Source organism: Oncorhynchus masou, chromosome 28, assembly GCF_036934945.1.
Source record: "Oncorhynchus masou masou isolate Uvic2021 chromosome 28, UVic_Omas_1.1, whole genome shotgun sequence".
Classification (NCBI taxonomy): Eukaryota; Metazoa; Chordata; class Actinopteri; order Salmoniformes; family Salmonidae; genus Oncorhynchus; species Oncorhynchus masou.
The window spans coordinates 64,802,595-64,822,794 of NC_088239.1; the positions used below are offsets into that span (position 1 = coordinate 64,802,595).

General features: G+C 42.3%; 1 protein-coding gene across 4 annotated transcripts in view; it reads right to left on the minus strand.

Moving 5' to 3' along the window:
* Positions 1-8,913, minus strand: part of tnca (tenascin Ca) — a 53,452-nt gene extending 44,539 nt beyond the window's left edge. For all 4 annotated transcript variants that reach the window (XM_064942934.1, XM_064942932.1, XM_064942933.1 and 1 more), the window contains exon 1: positions 8,609-8,913. The gene's annotated coding sequence lies outside the window, so the exon portion shown is untranslated. The remainder of the gene's footprint in view (positions 1-8,608) is intronic.
* Between the last annotated feature and the right edge of the window lie 11,287 nt (positions 8,914-20,200).

Genomic DNA, 20,200 nt, shown 5'->3' on the forward strand with positions numbered 1-20,200 from the left:
GAAGTCGAGGGACTGGAGGGAGGCATAGGCTGAGATGAACTCTGCCTTGTTGGCCGCAGATCGGCAGTTCCAGAGGCTACCGGAGACCAGGAACTCCACGTGGGTCGTGCGCGCTGGGACCACCAGATTAGGGTGGCCGCGGCCACGCGGTGTGGAGCGTTTGTATGGTCTGTGCAGAGAGGAGAGAACAGGGATAGATAGACACATAGTTAACAGGGTACAGAAGAGGCTACGCTAATGCAAAGGAGATTGGAATGACAAGTGGACTACACGTCTCGAATGTTCAGAAAGTTAAGCTTACGTAGCAAGAATCTAATTGACTAAAATGATTGAAATGAAACAGTACTGCTGGAGTAGGCTAGCTGGTAGTGGCTGCGATGTTGACACTACACTAATCAAGTCGTTCCGTCGAGTGTAATAGTTTCTACAGTGCTGCTATTCGGGGCTAGCTGGCTAGCTAGCAAGGTTGATTGCGTTCCGTTACTTTAAAAGAACGACAATAGCTGGCTGGCTAACCTAGAAAATCGCTCTAGGCTACACAATTGTCTTAGATACAAAGACGGCTATGTAGCTGGCTAGCTACGATCAAACAAATCAAACCGTTGTACTGTAATGAAGTGAAATGAAAATGTGTTACTACCTGTGGAACGACGCGGAATGTTGACCGGGTAGTTGGAGTTCAATTCGGTAGAGGTTGGCTAGCTGTTGGCTAGCTAGCTAGCAGCATTACCTACGTTAAGGACGACAAATAGCTGGCTAGCTAACCTCGGTAAATTAAGATAATCACTCTAAGTCTACACACTCTAAACTGCACAATTATCTTGGATACGAAGACAACTATGTAGCTAGCTGACACTACACTAATCGAGTCGTTCAGTTGAGTGTAATAGTTTCTACAGTGCTAGTGGACAGTGGATGTTAGCTAGCTGCTTAGCTAGCTGCTGGGCAGATACGTTAGGACGACGAAATACGATAATTATGCAATTGTCGTTGATACAAAGACGGCTATGTAGCTGGCTAAGAAGAAATTGCTAAGATTAGACAAATCAAACCGTTGTACTATAACGAAATGCAATGAAAAGTTATAAAAAGTTATACTACCTGCGGACCGAAGTGTAGATGCGGCCGCTCGCTCCAACCGGAACCGGAATGGTTTAAAGACGGATTTGGATACAAAAAGATTTCCCAAGCTTTAAACATCCCAAGGAGCACTGTGCAAGTGATAATATTGAAATGGAAGGAGTATCAGACCACTGCAAATCTACTAAAACCTGGCCGTCCCTCTAAACTTTCAGCTCATACAAGGAGAAGACTGATCAGAGATGCAGCCAAGAGGCCCATGATCACTCTGGATGAACTGCAGAGATCTACAGCTGAGGTGGGAGAGTCTGTCCATAGGACAACAATCAGTCATATATTGCACAAATCTGGCCTTTTTGGAAGAGTGGCAAGAAGAAAGCCATTTCTTAAAGATATCCATAAAAGTGTTGTTTAAAGTTTGCCACAAGCCACCTGGGAGACACACCAAACATGTGGAAGAAGGTGCTCTGGTCAGATGAAACCAAAATTGAACTTTTTGGCAACAATGCAAAATGTTATGTTTGGCGTAAAAGCAACACAGCTCATCACCCTGAACACACCATCCCCACTGTCAAACATGGTGGTGGCAGCATCATGGTTTGGGCCTGCTTTTCTTCAGCAGGGACAGGGAAGATGGTTAAAATTGATGGGAAGATGGATGGAGCCAAATACAGGACCATTCTGAAGGAGTCTGCAAAAGACCTGAGACTGGGATGGAGATTTGTCTACCAACAAGACAATGATCCAAAACATAATGCAAAATCTACAATGGAATGGTTCAAAAATAAACATATCCAAGTGTTAGAATGGCCAAGTCAAAGTCCAGACCTGAATCCAATCGAGAATCTGTGGAAAGAACTGAAAACTGCTGTTCATAAATGCTCTCCATCCAACCTCACTGAGCTCGAGCTGTTTTGCAAGGAGGAATGGGGAAAAAATCAGTCTCTCGATGTGCAAAACTGATAGAGACATACCCCAAGTGACTTACAGCTGTAATCGCAGCAAAAGGTGGCGCTACAAAGTATTAACTTAAGGGGGCTGAATAATTTTGCACGCCCAATTTTTCAGTTTTTGATTTGTTAAAAAAGTTTGAAATATCCAATAAATGTCGTTCCACTTCATGATTGTGTCCCACTTGTTGTTGATTCTTCACAAAAAATACAGTTTTATATCTTTATGTTTGAAGCCTGAAATGTGGCAAAAGGTCGCAAAGTTCAAGGGGGCCGAATACTTTCGCAAGGCACTGTACCTTGGCTACCTCATCCCAGTCTCCTCGTCTGAGTCTGCTCTTGGGTTCACCTGTTCCGCTCCACGTGACATACTGCCTGGGGAATGGAACTAAGGAGGTGACATAAATATGGGAGGTAATCAGTGATGGAGTGATGGAGTCCAGGTGGGCCTAATGGTGAAGTGCAGGTGTAGATGATGATGAATGCCAGGGGCGCGTAATGATGAATTCCAGGGGCACGTAATGATGAATGCCAGGACCGGTGGTTAGTAAACTGGCGACGGTGAACGCCAGAGGGGAGGAGCGTAAGTAGACATGACAGTTTTGACCTTTTCTTAAAATGTCACCCCTTTAAATTAACACAAAGGCCACACTTGAGCTTTAACATGACAATTTTGTCATTGAACCAGTATTTTTTAGTCCTTTATTATGACAACTAATGTATATTTTCTTGTTTTTATCCCATTTCCTATAAAAGGGGAAGTGACAGGGGAAGGAGGCTGCTTTTCGGAAGGGAACGGTTCGAGCTGCGGTCTCTCCTACCAATTCCAATTTCTGTATTGGAGTGGTGTGGAATGGTTGGTGAGCTGCGGTCACTCATACCAGTTCCAGTTGCTGTATTGAAGTGGTGTGGAATTGTTGGCAAGCTGCGGTCACTCATACCAGTTCCAGTTTCTGTATTGAAGTGGTGTGAAATTGTTGGTGAGCTGCGGTCACTCATACCAGTTCCTGTTCCTGTATTGAAGTGGTGTGGAATGGTTGGCCAGCTGTGGTCACTCCTACCAGTTCCTGTATTGGCCGTCACAGCTACAGCTTCCAAGGCTACAAGGAAGATCATAATGAAGCACCTGGGTATGCAGCAATGAGTTGTGGTGGTGAAATGTCTTGACAGGGACAACCTCCGACTGGCAGGGTAGAAGGTGTCTTCTGACCCTGTGGAGACGGTTTCATGGTTGCTCACATAGTTGGACCCCAAGGACCATCATATTCTGTGAGAGAATTTAAGACTGACCTTTGCTCTACAAGGTTTTTCACCAGTTCCTTGGGGAGAAATCTGTGCATTCAGCAGGAGCAGAGGACACACTGGGAAACAGGCTTTTGGACATGTACCCCTCAGAGACACCCGAGCACATAAAACTGCACATTATCTCAGCCTTGAAAGATTAGTAATCTAATCTCAGAGTTGTGATGGCTACTTCACCACTGGGAATGGGGATAGACTTTAAGGGTGTCCATCATGTAGTCAACTACGGACCACCTCAAGACCTTGAGTCCTACATACAGCCATATGGAAGAGCGGGTAGGGACGGCACAAGATAACATTCCTTTATCCAATACCATGGAAGACAGCTTGTTGCACTTTCAGATAAGATGAAACAGTATGTGTCAAACAGTACCAGCTACAGGCAGGTGAAACTGTTACAGCTCCTTGACGATAAGGTCACAAAATCAATATCACCCAAACATGACTGCTGTCACAATTGTGCTACCTCATCCATCTGCAAGGGTGTATGTGAGGGCAATGCAAGTCCTTTGGAGAGGCATGCAGGGCAACAATTACAACCAAGCAGTGGCGATTTTAGCATGTAAATCTTGGTGGGGCCAACAAAAAAAGTGGGATGCCTGCCAGCAATGCTGCTACACAACACAACACTAAACAATACATTAATTGCACTATCATGGTGACAAATGGTGCCGACAAACTGTTAGGGCCTACATAAAGCTGTCCCAACAGCAGTCCCAACTTACCACTGCTACACCTGGCTATCAGCGGAGCCTTGTCTGGCAACGAAACAGTTCATTCAGCCTCATTTACTGCCTTTAAAAAAACACAGCTGATATGGCTGACTTGTTTAAACAAATGTGGTTTCTACTGACAATTGATATGCACAAACTATGGCATAAGGGGACGACAAGTGGATAAGAGGCAATCCGACGGACGTAGTCAGTACATCTATTCGTTTAGAAATGTACAATGACATAATTCAGAACATGGGCCGCTCGTCGTCCCCTTATGCCATAGTTTGTACAAATACCAGGTATGTTTTTTTAAAGGCAGTAAATGAGGCTGAATGAACTGTTTTGCTGCCAGACAAGGCTCCAATGATGCCAGGTGTAGTAGTGGTAAGGTGTTGGGACTGCTGTTGGGACTTTTGTAGGCCCTAATAGTTTGTTGGGACCGTTTGTCACTGTTATATTGCAATTAATGTATTGTTTAGTGTTGTGTAGTTGCTTTGATGGCATGCATCTAAGAAAATGTTGGGGAGTTTGCCCCACCACAATTGACATGCTAAAATCTCCACTACAGAAGAGAGGACAGTTTGTTCTTCTCATGGTGTTCAGTTTGTGGTTCCTGATCCACAACACTAGTTCCTCATAGTCCAATTTGTGCAACAGGTTTATTTGTAAGTTCTGGAAGTTTGGGTAGAACCTGTCAGGTGTCGAAGCAAACACCTTCTGATCAAGATGCACACTTACTATGGTTGATGTCTTCAGATCTACTTGAGACTGAGTGCTTTCCAGACTCTGTCTTCAGACCACAGTCTTTATCTGTGCATGAGGTCCGTCTGCTCTCCAATGGTCCTGCTGACTTTCTGTGCAATGTCAAACTGGACTTGATTTTGATGTTGGATGAGGTCTTTTGTGAGGCGCACATGGGGTTCGAGGTTCTTGCATCCAATACTTTGGTATTGCTCTGGGCCAACATATACCAGTTTTTTCCAAAGGACCTCTAAGTGTCTGTGACTTTGTACCAGAAGTAGTTGTAACATTGACCTTATGTAACGTCCTTCGTTAAAGGAAGACCAAGGTGCAGCGTGGTAGGCATACATTTTCTTTCATTAGAAATGTTCCACCAATAAACAATAAACAACTCAACGAACGTAAAGGTAGGAGTGCAACATATGCAACACAAAAAGATCCCACAACAGAAGGTGGGAAAAAGGACTGCCTAAGTCAGAGACAATGATAGACAGCTGCCTCTGATTGGGAACCATGCTAGGCCAACAAAGAAAAAGAAAACATAGATATACAAAAACTAGAGTACCCACCCTAGTCACACCCTAACCTAACCAAAATATAGAGAATAAACAGGGATCTCTAAGGTCAGGGCGTGACAGTACCCCCCCCTCAAAGGTGCGGACTCCCGGCCGCAAACGCAAACCTGAACCTATAGGGGAATAGGGGAGGGTCCGGGTGGGCATCTACCCTCGGTGGCAGCTCCGGTTCAGGACGTAGCCCCCGCTCCCTACGCTGATCCCTCCGCTTCTGTGGAACCGGACCGTGGATCGTCGCCGGAGACTCCGGACCGTGAATCGTTGCCGGAGGAACCGGACCGTGGATCATCGCGGGAAGGCTCTGAACTGGAAACCACCGCTGGAGGCTTCGGACTGCAGATCATTGCCAGAGGCTCCAGACTGGGAACCCCCGCCGGAGGCTCTGGAGTGCTCGTTGCCGGAGTATCCGGACTGCGGACCGTCGCCACAAGGTTCCGGACTGGGGACCGTCGCTGCAGGCTCCTGCCATAGATCGTCGCTATAGGCTCCGGGCTATGGATCATTACTGGAGGCTTCGTGCCATGGATTACCACTACAGGCTTCGCGCTATGGATTATCACTAGATGCTCCGGGACACGGATTATCACTGGAGGCTCCGTGCGATGGATCATCACTACAGGCTCCGGGCCATCGATCATCACTGGAGGTTTCAGACCATGGATCATCTAACTCCTCATATCGTTGCCGTTCCGCTTTCGCTGCCTCTATCTCCTCCTTCGGATGGCGATACTCCCCGGCCCTTGTCCATGGTCCTGCTCCCTCCAGGATTTCCTCCCAGGTCCAGTCCTCCTGACCACGCTGCTTGGTCCGTTGGTGGTGGGATCTTCTGTATCGTCCGTTGTTAAATGAAGACCAAGGTGCAGCGTGGTAGGCGTACATTTTCTTTCATTATAATTGTTCCACCAATAAACAATAAACAACTCAACGAACGTAAAGGTAGGAGTGCAACATATGCAGCACAAAAAGATAAGATCCCACAACTGAAGGTGGGAAAAAGGGCTCCCCAATCAGAGAAAACGATAGGCAGCTGCCTCTGATTGGGAACCATACTGGGCCAACAAAGAAAAAGAAAACATAGATATATAAAAACTAGAGTACCCACCCTAGTCACACCGTGATCTAACCAAAATATAGAGAATAAACAGGGATCTCTAAGGTCAGGGCGTGACACCTTTTAAATAAAAGCAAAATACGATTTTAATATCTGAAACTGACATCATGCATTATACTACATATTTGCAATGATAAACTTTGTGGATAAACTTTGTGTACTGTATGTGCCACATAAAATGGTCTTTATCAGTTAATTCATTGTCAAGGAAAACTAACTACACTTAGAAAAAAGGGTTCCAAAAGGGTTTTTCAACTGTCCCCATAGGAGAACCCTTTTGGGTTCCATGTAGAACCCTATGTGGAGTTCTACATGGAACCAAAAAGGGTACTACCTGGAACTAAAAAGGGTTCTTTAAAGGGTTTCCCTATGGGGACAGCCGAAGAACCCTTTTAGGTAGTAGATAGCACCTTTTTTTCAATAGGGGGGAATGTAAATGAATTAGGCTACAATTGTCCATATGATCAACTGAAAAGATTACAAATGTGAGCCTGTAGGACGTGTGCAACAGTGTTTTCAACCTATATGATAAGTCTATGAAGAGTGTAATGATTAACACTGGGTTAATAAACCAACAAACAAAAGTTCACCTGTAGCTCACACACTGTTGCACCTACGACCCTAATCTAGTGAGCACATCCGCCCAAGCAAGGCATTTGATTGGTTTGACGTGTTGTGAGGCGTCACTGATTTACACCGGGTTCCCAACACTTTTTTTAGCTGACTTTGTGCCATGGACTTCCCCAGGCTTCATGTTTAGAGAAGCCTGGTTCTCCACTAGGCTACTGTGTAAATTACACACAGGCTTAAAGCACTGTCCATCAGGACCACAGAGTGCAAACCTTATGAAAATCAACCACTCACACAGCATGCGGTGAGATTTCAATTAAGCGGAGCAAATGGATTTTGAAATAAATGGACATGCAAATGGACGTGCATGTTTTATCTCATGACTCACACTGGAAAAGGCTGCATCAACGGCTGCTGCTCCTGCTGTGTAATCTCCTTAATAGAAAACTCATATAAAACAAGACCATAATTGCGTTGCCCACAGACAAACAATTATTCACCAGACCTGCAAAAGACTTCCAGAAACCTGGGGGGGACACTTCCTGAATAACCCACACACACACATTTCTGCACGTCTCACACACAGACATACACACACACACCACTGCACCTTTCACATACATAAGAATGCACATATACACAGACACACACACACACTTTCCTATTTTCTACAGCACACTGTGCAGTCAGTTCACTGATCTAGAACCTGGAAAAATTGGAAAAATATCTTTGGCTCTATGCCATTCATACATCATACATGGGCTCCAAGCCCTTTAGCCCCAGGTGACCAAAGAGGTGGATGACTCCTCCACATGTTCATTCACTCATCAGTTATTCAACCCAGCTAATGCTTTCCTTGCTCTGTCTGTCTCCCAATCCTCCATCTCTATCACACAGACCCAGCCTTGGGTCAAACTGGCAAACCCAGAAGTTTCAGCATGCATGAAGTATGTTAATATTCGTTCCCTATAAACCATAATTGGTTCCCTTTAGCGACTCAGCAAAGCTGAGCAATGAGAGCCATCTGTCGCTAAATAAAGAACGAAGCCTGGCAGAGGGAGAACAATGACGCCACAGTTGTTGGATAAGTATTATGACAGTATTCTTATTGAGTTCATCCTGCTTCTTTCCCATTTATTTCAAAAGTACATTGGCTTCATAGAAGTCATTCATTCATTTGGTATGATAAACGTATTATTCCGCATTCTCTTATTCATATTTCATAAACACTTTATTCAATTACCTGGATGTCAAATTGCATTAGACAATTGAATTGAGTATGCTTTGAAGGGTTTGACATTAATAACCAACATTTTTACAATAAAAAAATATCTAATCTCCAAAATGATCAGGAACAACTAAACACAATAAATGTAAGTGTCACAAGGTTTGATCACGTCATCAATAATCTCAATTGACTGTCAAGAAGACTGAAAAAATCTCAACATTTCCAATTTATAAATATGGACACAGTAATCAATTATCTAAATAACAGCAACAACTCATTCAAAGATCCAAGATCAGTTTCATCCAGGTAAAAATAACTGAATCTCTCATTCTTACCTTTAGCAGACCAGACAGTTTAGAGCTACGCCACCACAGTCTTCAGCACCAGCTCACACAAATTGCCTCGTTGGAACCCAGCACATTAAATAAAGGGGAGTGAAAGGATTTCCACTTTGAAGACTGTTCCGGAACCTCTCTCCTTGTGCTTGAATCTGATGACACTTCTGTTCCGAAAAGCCCCTCTGCCACTGATAGCTCAGGCGCCTGCTCTCCTCAACTAGACCCTACAGAGGATCCGAGCTAGAGAGAGAGTGGGAAAGAAAGAGAGAGGAGGATAAAAGGCCCTTTAAACTGAGAGAGAAGCATTCTGGTCAGACCCCCATTCCTCAACTACAGCCCTTAAATAGCTGTCCCTTTCCCTCCCTCCTCTCCTTTCTCTCCCCCTCCCTCCCTCTTTCTTACTGTTGGAGTTAGCTGGGCTGCTGCATTGAAGTGGTATGTTATTCTTACTGGCAACCGGTGGTGGAAAAAGTACCCAATATTCATACTTGTGTAAAAGTAAAGTTATGTTAATAGAAAATGACTCAAGTAAAAGTGAAAGTCACCCAGTAAAATACTACTTAAGTAAAAGTATAAAAGTATTTGGTTTTAAATATACTTAAGTATCAAAAGTAAATGTAATTGCTAAAATATGGTTAAGTATCAAAAGTACACTCCAACACTCAAACATAATTTACAAACAAAGAATTTGTGTTTAGTGAGTCTGCCAGATGAGATGTGGTAGGGATGACCAGGGATTTTCTCTTGATAGGTGTGTGAATTGGACCAGTTTCGTGTCCTGCTAAGCATTCCTAATATAACAAGTACCCTTGGGCATCAGTGAAAATGTATGGACTAAAAATTGCATTATTGTATTTAGGAATGTAGTGGAGTAAAAGTAAATGTAGTCAAAAATATGAATAGATAAGTAAAGTACAGATATCCAAAAAACTACTTAAGTAGTACTTTAAAGTATTTTTACTTAAGTACTTTACATGACTGCTGGCAACTCATGACAAATAGTGAAATAGAGGGAGAGAGTGACTGTATGTGAGAGAGAGAATTAGAGGGAGAAGACAGAGGATGGAAAAAAAATAGGGAGAACAGTCACAGTAAAGCAGTAGAGTGGTACTGAATGAGCCAAGTTAATCCAAATGAATCCTGGTATCAAACACATAAGGGGCTAAAAGAATCAGCTCTCACGTGTGTCTGATTAAAATCAAATACACAAAGCAACACATCTATGAATGCATGATGGACTTCCATTCAATAGGTTGAGACTCCCGTAGCGAGTCCCTACACATGACCCACCAACTGCCCCAAAGCAGGGCATTCAATGGCGCCATGGCAACTGTTGCCCATCCCTTCAGTCATCTGTTGCCCATCTTAATCCAGGTTCCCCAAACAAAATAGACTTGGAGTGAGATAGCCAGCCTCACTGCCATCCATCAATCTCCTTATCTCCCTACACAGACAAATCCTTAGACACAAAGACAGACAGAGGGACAGAGAGACCGAGAGAGGGAGAGACACACCCACATGCATGCACATGTATTCACACACACACATCAGGCGGCAGACAAAGCTGATTCTCCCACTGACAATACACACACAGCTCATCTTCTCCATCCACAACCTCTGTTATACAGTAAAGTACTGGGTGGCTGCAGTCAGCTGAAGGGACATTCGTCAAAGTTGCATTTAGCTTACTAGATAAGAGTTAATGAACTTCAAAGTTGAAATAATGCAGAAATGCTGCAGAATGGCTAGATACCTGGTTCTGGGTATATTCCCCACCACATTTCAGGTCAGTATTTGGGACTATTGAGTTGCATTTTCATTCAAGACAACTGTATATGACTCATTCCATTTATGCACGTCCCAAATAATGACAAAAGCATATGGTGAGTAGCTGCCACTTATAAAATAACCCAAATCTATCAGAGGACAAAATGATGGGGGATTTTCTCCCCTCGTCATCTCTTGTCCTGACCGATGAGTTTTATCTCTGACAGAGATACACTTTCATTTGTTTAACAGATGCTGTGAGGCTGAAAAAGACAGGAAACAGACACATTTTTTGCCGTTGTGTCGAAGCATCGGGGAATGGGGAAAAAGCACATTTTATGGGAACATGAGTGGTGTTTTGTGTCGGTGATTTGAGCTGTAAAATACAACCCCGCGAGCTCCATATACTGTAAAAGTCCACATCCGATGGACACAGTTAGTAGGCATGTAAATGCTGATGAGATCACATGCCATAAGGACAGTATAGTATTTTAACTGTAGACTTGCCTTAGCGGGGGGTCACCTTTGTTAATTTATACCATATGTTTATGAAGTCCTCAGAAGGGAGGCAGAAGGAAAAAGGAGGATGAAATACTTTTACTTTTACATTGAAGGGACACCTCTCATCATTATCCACTCTTATAGGTCTATACTGTAATTATAATTATGGCTATTTTCTGCTCTTGAACAGTAATGGTGAATGTACAATGATTAACTTTTTTATATGGTTAAAAACAGCTGTCTCAAATTGACATGCTTGTTGACAGAGGATTCCAAACAAATGCTACCCCTGGTTCTGGTCTCTACCACCTGTTTGTAATCGCTTCACTGGTCTCAATTACGCATTTACAGCTCAACTGAGCGCATATCACCTAAACAGACTAACTGTGCTCTACGTGGAAGCCAAGCCAAGCGCAAATGCCCCATTGATTTCCAAGAGGAGCCAAATTCAACACTTTGATTTATATTGAACACTTCCTCTCCATCATTAATATAACATAGCTGGGAGCGGAACACATCCCTGGAGATATCCTTTCTGTTTCTTGTCGAAAATATATTTCCTAACTGATTGATTTTTCCCTCAGTTTCCCTCAGGTTCATCTGATGATCGTATTACCCAGAAAGATTCAGTTATTTAATCAAGAACACCTTGTAGTTCGTAAATGCTGTTGTAATTGATTATGACATAGCCTGAACAAGTACTTGGCCCCTCAACCTGCTAATGATAACTGACTGATGCACAGACAGAAAAAAAAGCACATCTTCATAGGTCTCTAATATCCATTGTCATAAACTTGGATTCTCTATTTAGATATTATACAGTTTATGCCATTTAGCACACGCTTTTATCCAAAATGACTTAGTCATGCGTGCATACATTTTACATACAGGTGGTCCCAGGAATTGAACCCAATACGCTGGCACTGCAAGTGCCATGCTCTACCAACTGAGATACAAGGGACTATATGAAGACAGGTTGACGTTATTTCCATAGACACAGACCGAAGCTTATTAATTACTTAAAAATCATACAATGTGATTTTCTGGATTTTGTTTTAGATTCTGTCTCTCACAGTTGAAGTGTACCTATGATTTAAAAAATTACAGACCTCTACATGCTTTGTAAGTAGGAAAACCTGCAAAATCGGCAGTGTATCAAATACTTGTTCTCCCCACTGTATATACTCATTGAAATAAGTCAGTTCTCAGTGAACTCATACTGTACCTATAGAGTTCAATTTCTAATTGAGGCATTACAAAGAAAACCTTATCAAGTAGACATGAATCGGCTCTTGTGATTTATATACCATTCAACTAATCCCAAATGCACCACTATGTTTCGCACAACTTCCTACACACTGTAGAGGGCATGACAATAGAGAGAGGTCATCAATTATCTTTCACACCGATCCAAGTCCTACCATCCACATAAGGAATAGGTCACATGAGTAATGTTGTAGCAAACAAGACTTCCAACATGTCACTTCCTGCTCATCACAAACAGTTATGCTAGTTAGTGCAGTCTGTTGACAAATGTAAACATTTACACACATACTCGTGCTCACTGTTTTTATCTTAACCCTAAAACATATACACTAGGCATTCATGTACTGTAAACACACACTATAACATTAGCCATTTTAAGTGCTACCATTAACTCAGACTTCTCTTTCAAAAATAAAAGTATTTCAAGTCTTTGGGGATGACTTCATCCTCAGTCATTTAATGGATCTTCCATAAACACACTGTCACTATGTAAACACAAACAGAGTTAAATCAGACACATTGCTTCTCTCTGCTCCCAACGACCCTCTTCTCTGGAAGTGGAGTCATTGGATTGTGTATCTAAACACAATCACAACAATGGAAACGGAAGCTTAACCCAAGACCACAGAGGACGCGGACACATTTAATCTTAGTTTTGCTCAATACCAACTGTAGAAAAACACAGGGGCATGGGGCTCACGACGTTCTTTTCTTTTGTGTCCATCCAGGATTTGTCTGTACTTATTGTAGCTCACATTCCAGAAGAGGTGATCATTTGACATTGGGCCATTATAAATATTTACATATCATAAACAAACACTAATGAATGGCTCGTGAAGTCACATAAATTATATCTCCCTTGGCTGCCTGAGCAAAATGAGGAGACAGTCTGTTGGAGTGCACTAGAGAGGGGGACAGTCCCTGTAGACATGGGACGTTTATTTGGTGGTGAGGTGAGAGGGTTACCCTGTTGTCTCTTTTTATTGAACGGAGGTGAAGGCTTCACATGTGTTTGACACGTATACCGTGAACTCTCTGAAGGGTAACGTGTCTTGTTTGTATGTAAGCCACCTCCAACTTGCAAGTCATCACTATAGGTAATGTAACCAAAAGGTTGACTTCACAACAGTCAGGACCCTCCTAGTATGTCACCAAGCACTTGATAAGTTGATGTGTAAGTGTTGGGCTGAAACAAAAATGTGCACACTGTGGGGGTCCCTCAAAAATAAATAAGTAAAGGTGTGGTACAAGGGCCTACTGTAAGACAAAAGGTTGAAACAGGCTAGTGCCCAGACACATTCACAAGCTAAATCTGCCAAACAGATGGCAAGACTGTAATAAAAAAATCAAAAGTCTCTTTTAAACAACACAGGTGTTCTTGTGTCTGAGTCATAAGTAAACCTTACAGATACAGTACATCCTGCTGAAGTCAAACATGGATGTCCATTCAAGATGCAGTGCCTAACAACTCCCTGTCACAGTCAAAAGGAGACTTGAGCTGGATTAGCGGGTAGATCATGGTATTAGAGAGGACAAGGGAGTTAGGAGAGGGATGTACACCTTCAGGTATTTGGTTATGGTTTACATTAAATTGCACAGATACAGTGGGAAGAAAAAGTGTGTGAACCCCTTAGAATTACCTGGATTACTGCATAAATTGGTCATAAAATGTTATCTGATCTTCATCTAAGTCACAACAATAAACAAAAACAGTCTGCTTAAACTAATAACACACAAACAATTATACTTGTTCATGTCTTTATTGAACACACCGTGTAAACATTCACAGTGCAGGTTGGAAAAAGTATGTGAACCCTTTTGCGGATCAGACCTGCACAATGGTCAAGAGGAATTTTGACCATTCCTCTTTACGAAACTATTTCAGTTCCACAATATTCGTAGGATGTCTGGTGTGAACTGCTCTCTTGAGGTCATGCCACAGCATCTCATTCGGGTTGAGGTCAGGATGACTGGGCCACTCCAGAAGACGTATTTTCTTCTGTTCAAGCCATTCTGTTGTTGATTTACTCCTGTCTGTCTTTATCTATTTATTTTATTTAACCTTTATTAAACTAGGCAAGTCAGTTAAGAACAAATTCTTATTTACAATGACGGCCTACCAAAAGGTAAAAGGCCTCCTGCGGGGACGGGGGCTGAAAAGACAAGTGACAAAGAGATGTGTGTGCTTTGGGGACCTTTTACTGAATGTGACTGGCAGAATGGGTGTTGTATGTGGAGGATGAGGGCTGCAGTAGATATCTCAGATAAGGGGCATAAGAGGGTTTTATTAATAAGCATCAACCAGTGGGTCTTGCGACGGGTATACAGAGATGACCAGTTTACAGAGGAGTATAGAGTGCAGTGATGTGTCCTATAAGGAGCTAGGTGGCAAATCTGATGGCCGAATGGTAAATAACATCTAGCCGCTCGAGAGCACCTTTACCTGCTGATCTATAAATGATGTCTCCGTAATCTAGCATGGGTAGGATGGTTACCTGAATCAAGGTTCGGTTGGCAGCTGGGGTGAAAGTGGAGCTATTACGATAGAGGAAACCAAGTCTAGATTTAACTTTATCCTGCAGCTTTGATATGTGCTGAGAGAAGGACAGTGTCTAGCCATACTCCCAAGTACTTGTATGATGTGACTACCTCAAGCTCTAAACCCTCAGAGGTAGTGATCACACCTTTGGGGAGAGGGGCATTTTCTTACCAAACCATATGACCTTTGTTTTGGAGCTGTTCAGAACAAGGTTAAGGGTAGAGAAAGCTTGTTGGACACTAAGAAAGCTTTGTTGTAGAGGATTTAACACAAAATCTGGGGAGGGGCCAGCTGAGTGTAAGACTGTATCATCTGCATATAAATGGATGAGAGAGCTTCCTACTGCCTGAGCTATGTTGTTGATGTAAATTAAGAAGAGTGTGGTGCCTAGGATTGAGCCTTGGGGTACCCCCTTGGTGACAGGCAGTGGCTGAGACAGCAGATTTTCTGACTTTATAGCAAACCAGGCCAAAGACCCCTCGGAGACACCAATACTCCTTAGCCGGCCCACAAGAATGGAATGGTCTACCGTATCAAAAGCTTTGGCCAAGTCAATAAAAATAGCAGCACAACATTGCTTAGAATCAAGGGCAATGGTGACATCATTGAGGACCTTTAAGGTTGCATTGACACATCCATTACCTGAGCGGAAACCAGATTGCATACCAGAGAGAATACTATAGACATAAAGAAAGACAGTCAGTTGATTATTGACAAGTTTTTCCAGAATGTTTGATAAACAGGGCAAAATAGAAATAGGCCTATAACAGTTAGGATCAGCTTGATCTCCCCCTTGAAATAAAGGATGAACCATGGCTGCCTTCCAATCCATGGGATCCTCCCTAGAAAGGAGAGACAGGTTCAAAAGGTCGGAGATAGGCTTGGCAATGATAGGAGCAGCAATCTTAAAGAAGAAAGGGTCTAAACCATCTGAATCAGATGTTTTTTTGCGGTTAAGTTTCAGGAGCTCCTTCAGCACCTCGGACTCATTGACTGCCTGTAGGGAGAAACTTTGTAGTGGGGCAGGGGGAAAAGAGGGAGAAGCATTGGGGATAGTCGCATTAGAAGGGGTGGGAGATGAGGAAATGTTGGACGGGCAAGGAGGCATGGCTGAGTCAAATAGGAATCCTGACTTAATGAAGTGGTGATTAAAGAGCTCAGCTATGTGCTTCTTGTCAGTAACAACCACATCATCAACATTAAGGGACATTGGCAGCTGTGAGGAGGACGGTTTATTCTCCAAGTCTTGAACAGTTTTCCAGAACTTCTTGGGGTTCGACCCACAGAGAGAGAACTGCTCCTTAAAGTAACTGACTTTGGCATTCCGGATAGCCTAAGTGCACAGAAGGGAACAAGCTGATTCTACACCATTTTACAGAGGCCAGTTCATGAAGGAAGGCATGATCATTAAAGTTTTTTAGCAAGCATCTATGACAAATCAGGACATGTTGTTTCACTGAGTAGTCATTACAAACACAGGCTGTAAAACAGTAATCACTAAGGTCATTACAGAAAACACCAGACTAATACCTATCAGGATTATTTGTGAGAATAAAATCAAGAAAAGCAGCCTTTTCTGGATGTTTGGAGTTGGAGGACGATAGCACCCAGACTTGGTGAAGACAACCGAGTACTGAAGGTGATCCTTGGTAAAGATTGCCACTTCCCCACCTTTGGGAGATTTGTCTTGCCGAAAAAGGTTATAACCAGAAAGGTTAACATCAGTATTCAAAACACTCTTCCTTAACCACGTTTCAGTAATGACCAGCACATCTGGATTGGAGCTGTGAACCCACACTTTCAACTGATCCAGAGAGAGAGGGAGGGTACCTGTACCAGACAGGGGGAGACAGGCCAGGGCAGACAATGTACAGACTGCCAGGTGGAATCCAAGCAGCAGTGCAGCAGGTGATGGAAGTAGGTGTCACCCACTTGGGTGAAGCTTTTATTTTTGGAGGCAGATTTCTTGAAGAAAATGCCAGTGGACGGTCTTTGAACAGCAGGATGGGGCTTCATGGCCTCTGGATCTGGGTGGGGTACCCTGCCATTTGTTGGGCTCAAAGGCTTCGACACCTCTCGCTTCACAAGGTGTGCTAATTGAAGTTGTAACTCTTTGTCCTAGCAAAGCTTGGTAGCCTCAGCTTTCAGTCCTTATCCTCTTTGGGCTAGGGGACAGTATTTTCACGTCAGGATGAAAAGTGTACCCAAAGTAAACTGCCTGTTACTCAGGCCCAGAAGCTAGGATATGCATATCATTGGTAGATTTGGATAGAAAACACTCTAAAGTTTCTAAAACCTAAAATAATGTCTGTGAGTATAACAGGATTGATATGGCAGGCGAAAGCCCGAGGACAAACCATCCCCAAAAATAAAAAAGTCAGCCTACCACTGTTTTCAATGGCTGTGACTTTTATTATAAGGCGAAATCCTTCCAGATTGAAGTTCCTAGGGCATCCACTAGATGTCAACAGTCTTTAGAAAGAGTTTCAGGCTGGTTTTTGGAAAAATAAGTTAGAAGTTGTAGTTTTTCTAAGTGGCTCCCATTTTGGCTCTAGTGTTTCCATGTGCGTGGATGGAAGCGCGTTCTTTGTTATTTATCTCCGGTAATGAACATACTATTCTCCGTCTTAAATGTTATCATTTATTTACGTATTAGGGTACCTGCGGTTTGTGTATAAACATTGTTTGACTTGTTTGGAAAAGTTTATTAGTAACGTTTGGGATTAAATTTGTATGCATTTTGATGGAGGGAAACCGGTGGATTATTGATTGAAGTGCGCAGCTAAACTGAGTTTTAATGGATATAAAGAAGGACTTTATCGAACAAAAATACCATTTGTGATGTAACTGGGACCTTTTGGAGTGCCAACAGAAGAAGATCTTCAAACGTAAGGCATTTATTATATAGCTATTTCTGACTTATGTGTCGCATCTGCCTGGTTGAAAAATGTTTCATGGTTTTGGCGCTGGCGCTGGCGCTGTCCTCAGATAATCGCTTTCGCCGTAAAGCCTTTTTGAAATCTGGATTAACAAGAAGTTAAGCTTTATTTTGATGTATTACACATGTATTTTCATGAATGTTAAATATTTATATTTCTTTAGTTTGAATTTCACTCTCTGCAATTTCACCGGATGTTGTCGAGGTGTCCCGCTAGCGGCACGTCTAGCCGTGACAGGTTTTCATAAGTCAAATATATCATTGTAATTGGCTTTTGAAAGTTAAAAAAGTTTTTTTAAGTACAAAAATAGCTTCAGACTAAGCATTACTCACTCAGCTCCAGGTTGGATGGTGTTTTCAGGTCTCTGCTTGTTTGCCAGAGCATTTTATGTATAGTTTAGGAATAATAATCCTAGATGTAGGAAGCATTCCAAGTAATTCCATCCAAAAATCAGGTAGTAGGCTTGGAGTTTTGATTTGGAAGATTATGTTGTTTAGGGTAATATCCTGTATATATCCCTGCCAAGAAATCTAAGTTTGTCTAACTCTAAATCTATCTATTTTTAAATACATGCTGAAAAATGTGGGAGCTCCCTCTCTCTCTGTCTTTTGGGTTATTGTCCTGTCGCATCACCCAACTTCTGTTGAGCTTCAATCGGTGGACAGATAGCATTACATTCTCTTGCAAAATGTCCTGATAAACTTGGGAATTCATTTATCCATCGATGATAGCAAGCCGTCCAGGCCCCGAGGCAGCATAGCAGCCCCAAACAATGATGCTCCCTCCACCATAGTTTACGGTTGGGATGAGGTTTTGATGTTGGTGTGCTGTGCCTTATTTTCTCCACACATAGTGTTGTGTTCCTTCCAAACAACACAACTTTAGTTTCATCTGTCCACATAATATTTTGCTAGTAGCGCTGTGGAACATCCAAGGCACTCTTTTGCGAACTTCAGACGTGCAGCAATGTTTTGGGGGGGCAGCAGTTGCTTCCACGGTGTCCTCCCATGAACACCATTCTTGTTTAGTGTTTTATGTATTGTAGACTTGTCAACAGAGATGTTAGCATCTTCCAGAGATTTCTGTAGGTCTTTAACTGACACTCTAGGATTCTTCTTTACCTCATTGAGCATTCTGCGTCCTGCTCTTGCAGTCATCTTTGCAGGACGGACAATCCTATGGAGAGTAGCAACAGCGCTGAAATTTCTCCATTAACAGACTATTTGTTTTACCGTGGACTGACTTTTAGAGATTCTTCTGTAACCCTTTCCAGCTTTATGCAGGGCAACAATTCTTAATCTTAGGTCTTCTGAGATCTCTTTTGTTCGAGACATAGTTCACATCAGGCAATGCTTCTTGTGAATAGCAAACTCAAATGTTGTTTTTTATGGGGCAGGGCAGCTCTGACCAAAATCTCCAGTCTCGTCTCATTGATTCCACTCCAGCTTAGTTGACTCCTGACTACAATTAGCTTTTGGAGAAGTCATTAGCCTAGGGGTTCAAATACTTTTTCCAACCTACACTGTGAATGTTTAAATGATGTATTCAATAAAGACAATACAAATACAATAATTTGTGTGTTATTAGTTTAAGCACACTGTCCTTGTCTATTGTCGTGACTTAGATGAAGATCAGATCAAATTGTATGTAAAATATATGCAGAAATCCAGGGAATTGCAAAGGGGTCATATACTTTTTCTTGCCACTGTAAGTATTTACAACGGATTTCAAATGCTGATTGTTGTTACAGGAAATTAAGCAGTAACAACAACACTAGATAATTGTTTAGAAATTTGTCATGGACAATTCTCGGTTAATGCACAGGATATTTACAGTCTGATTACCAAAGTAATAACATAGTAACTTTATTCAAGATGTATTCAACACATTTTCAACAATATTGTTTTCAACGCAGAAAAACAAATACAAATGTTTGTCCCATATCTACAGTAGCAGACAGATATATTGCTCTGGCGACTTCATGTTTCACATAAACACTTGTAATGAAAGAATACTGTTCGCATTGACCTCAAGGACATGGTCAAAGGGTTAACCCAACAGCAGGCAGCCAGAGAAATCCAGATGTTTGAAGTAAAGAGTGTGAAAACAAATACATCTAACCAACGGAGTTCCAGCTCATGACTTTCATCACCAAAACAGTACAATTATCAGCAGTGAAAACACAAGGCCTCTGACATGACCTCGGTACCAGGCTGTCATTATCATGCACCATGGGTCATAAGAGGTATTTCCTCTCCTGTCATTGGTCGAATAAGGAGATACCAAAAACGGGATGACTTGTGGTAAAACACTGCATCATAAAAGATTCAATAAAAACAAATCATACAGCTTATGTGAAAATGGTTGAGAGATGTTTAAAACAGACGCAGTGATGTCTGTATACTAATATCTTTGTTGAATCAATTTCTTACATCGTCTCTGAAGATAAATCAAATCCTTTACATTGGTCTCTTTCTGTAGTATGACAGGACTAGGACTAAATAACCTGACAGTCTGATGGAGAGACCAAAAAGAGAAAGAAAGCTAGCACAGTGGTGGATCACACTTGATTTGGAT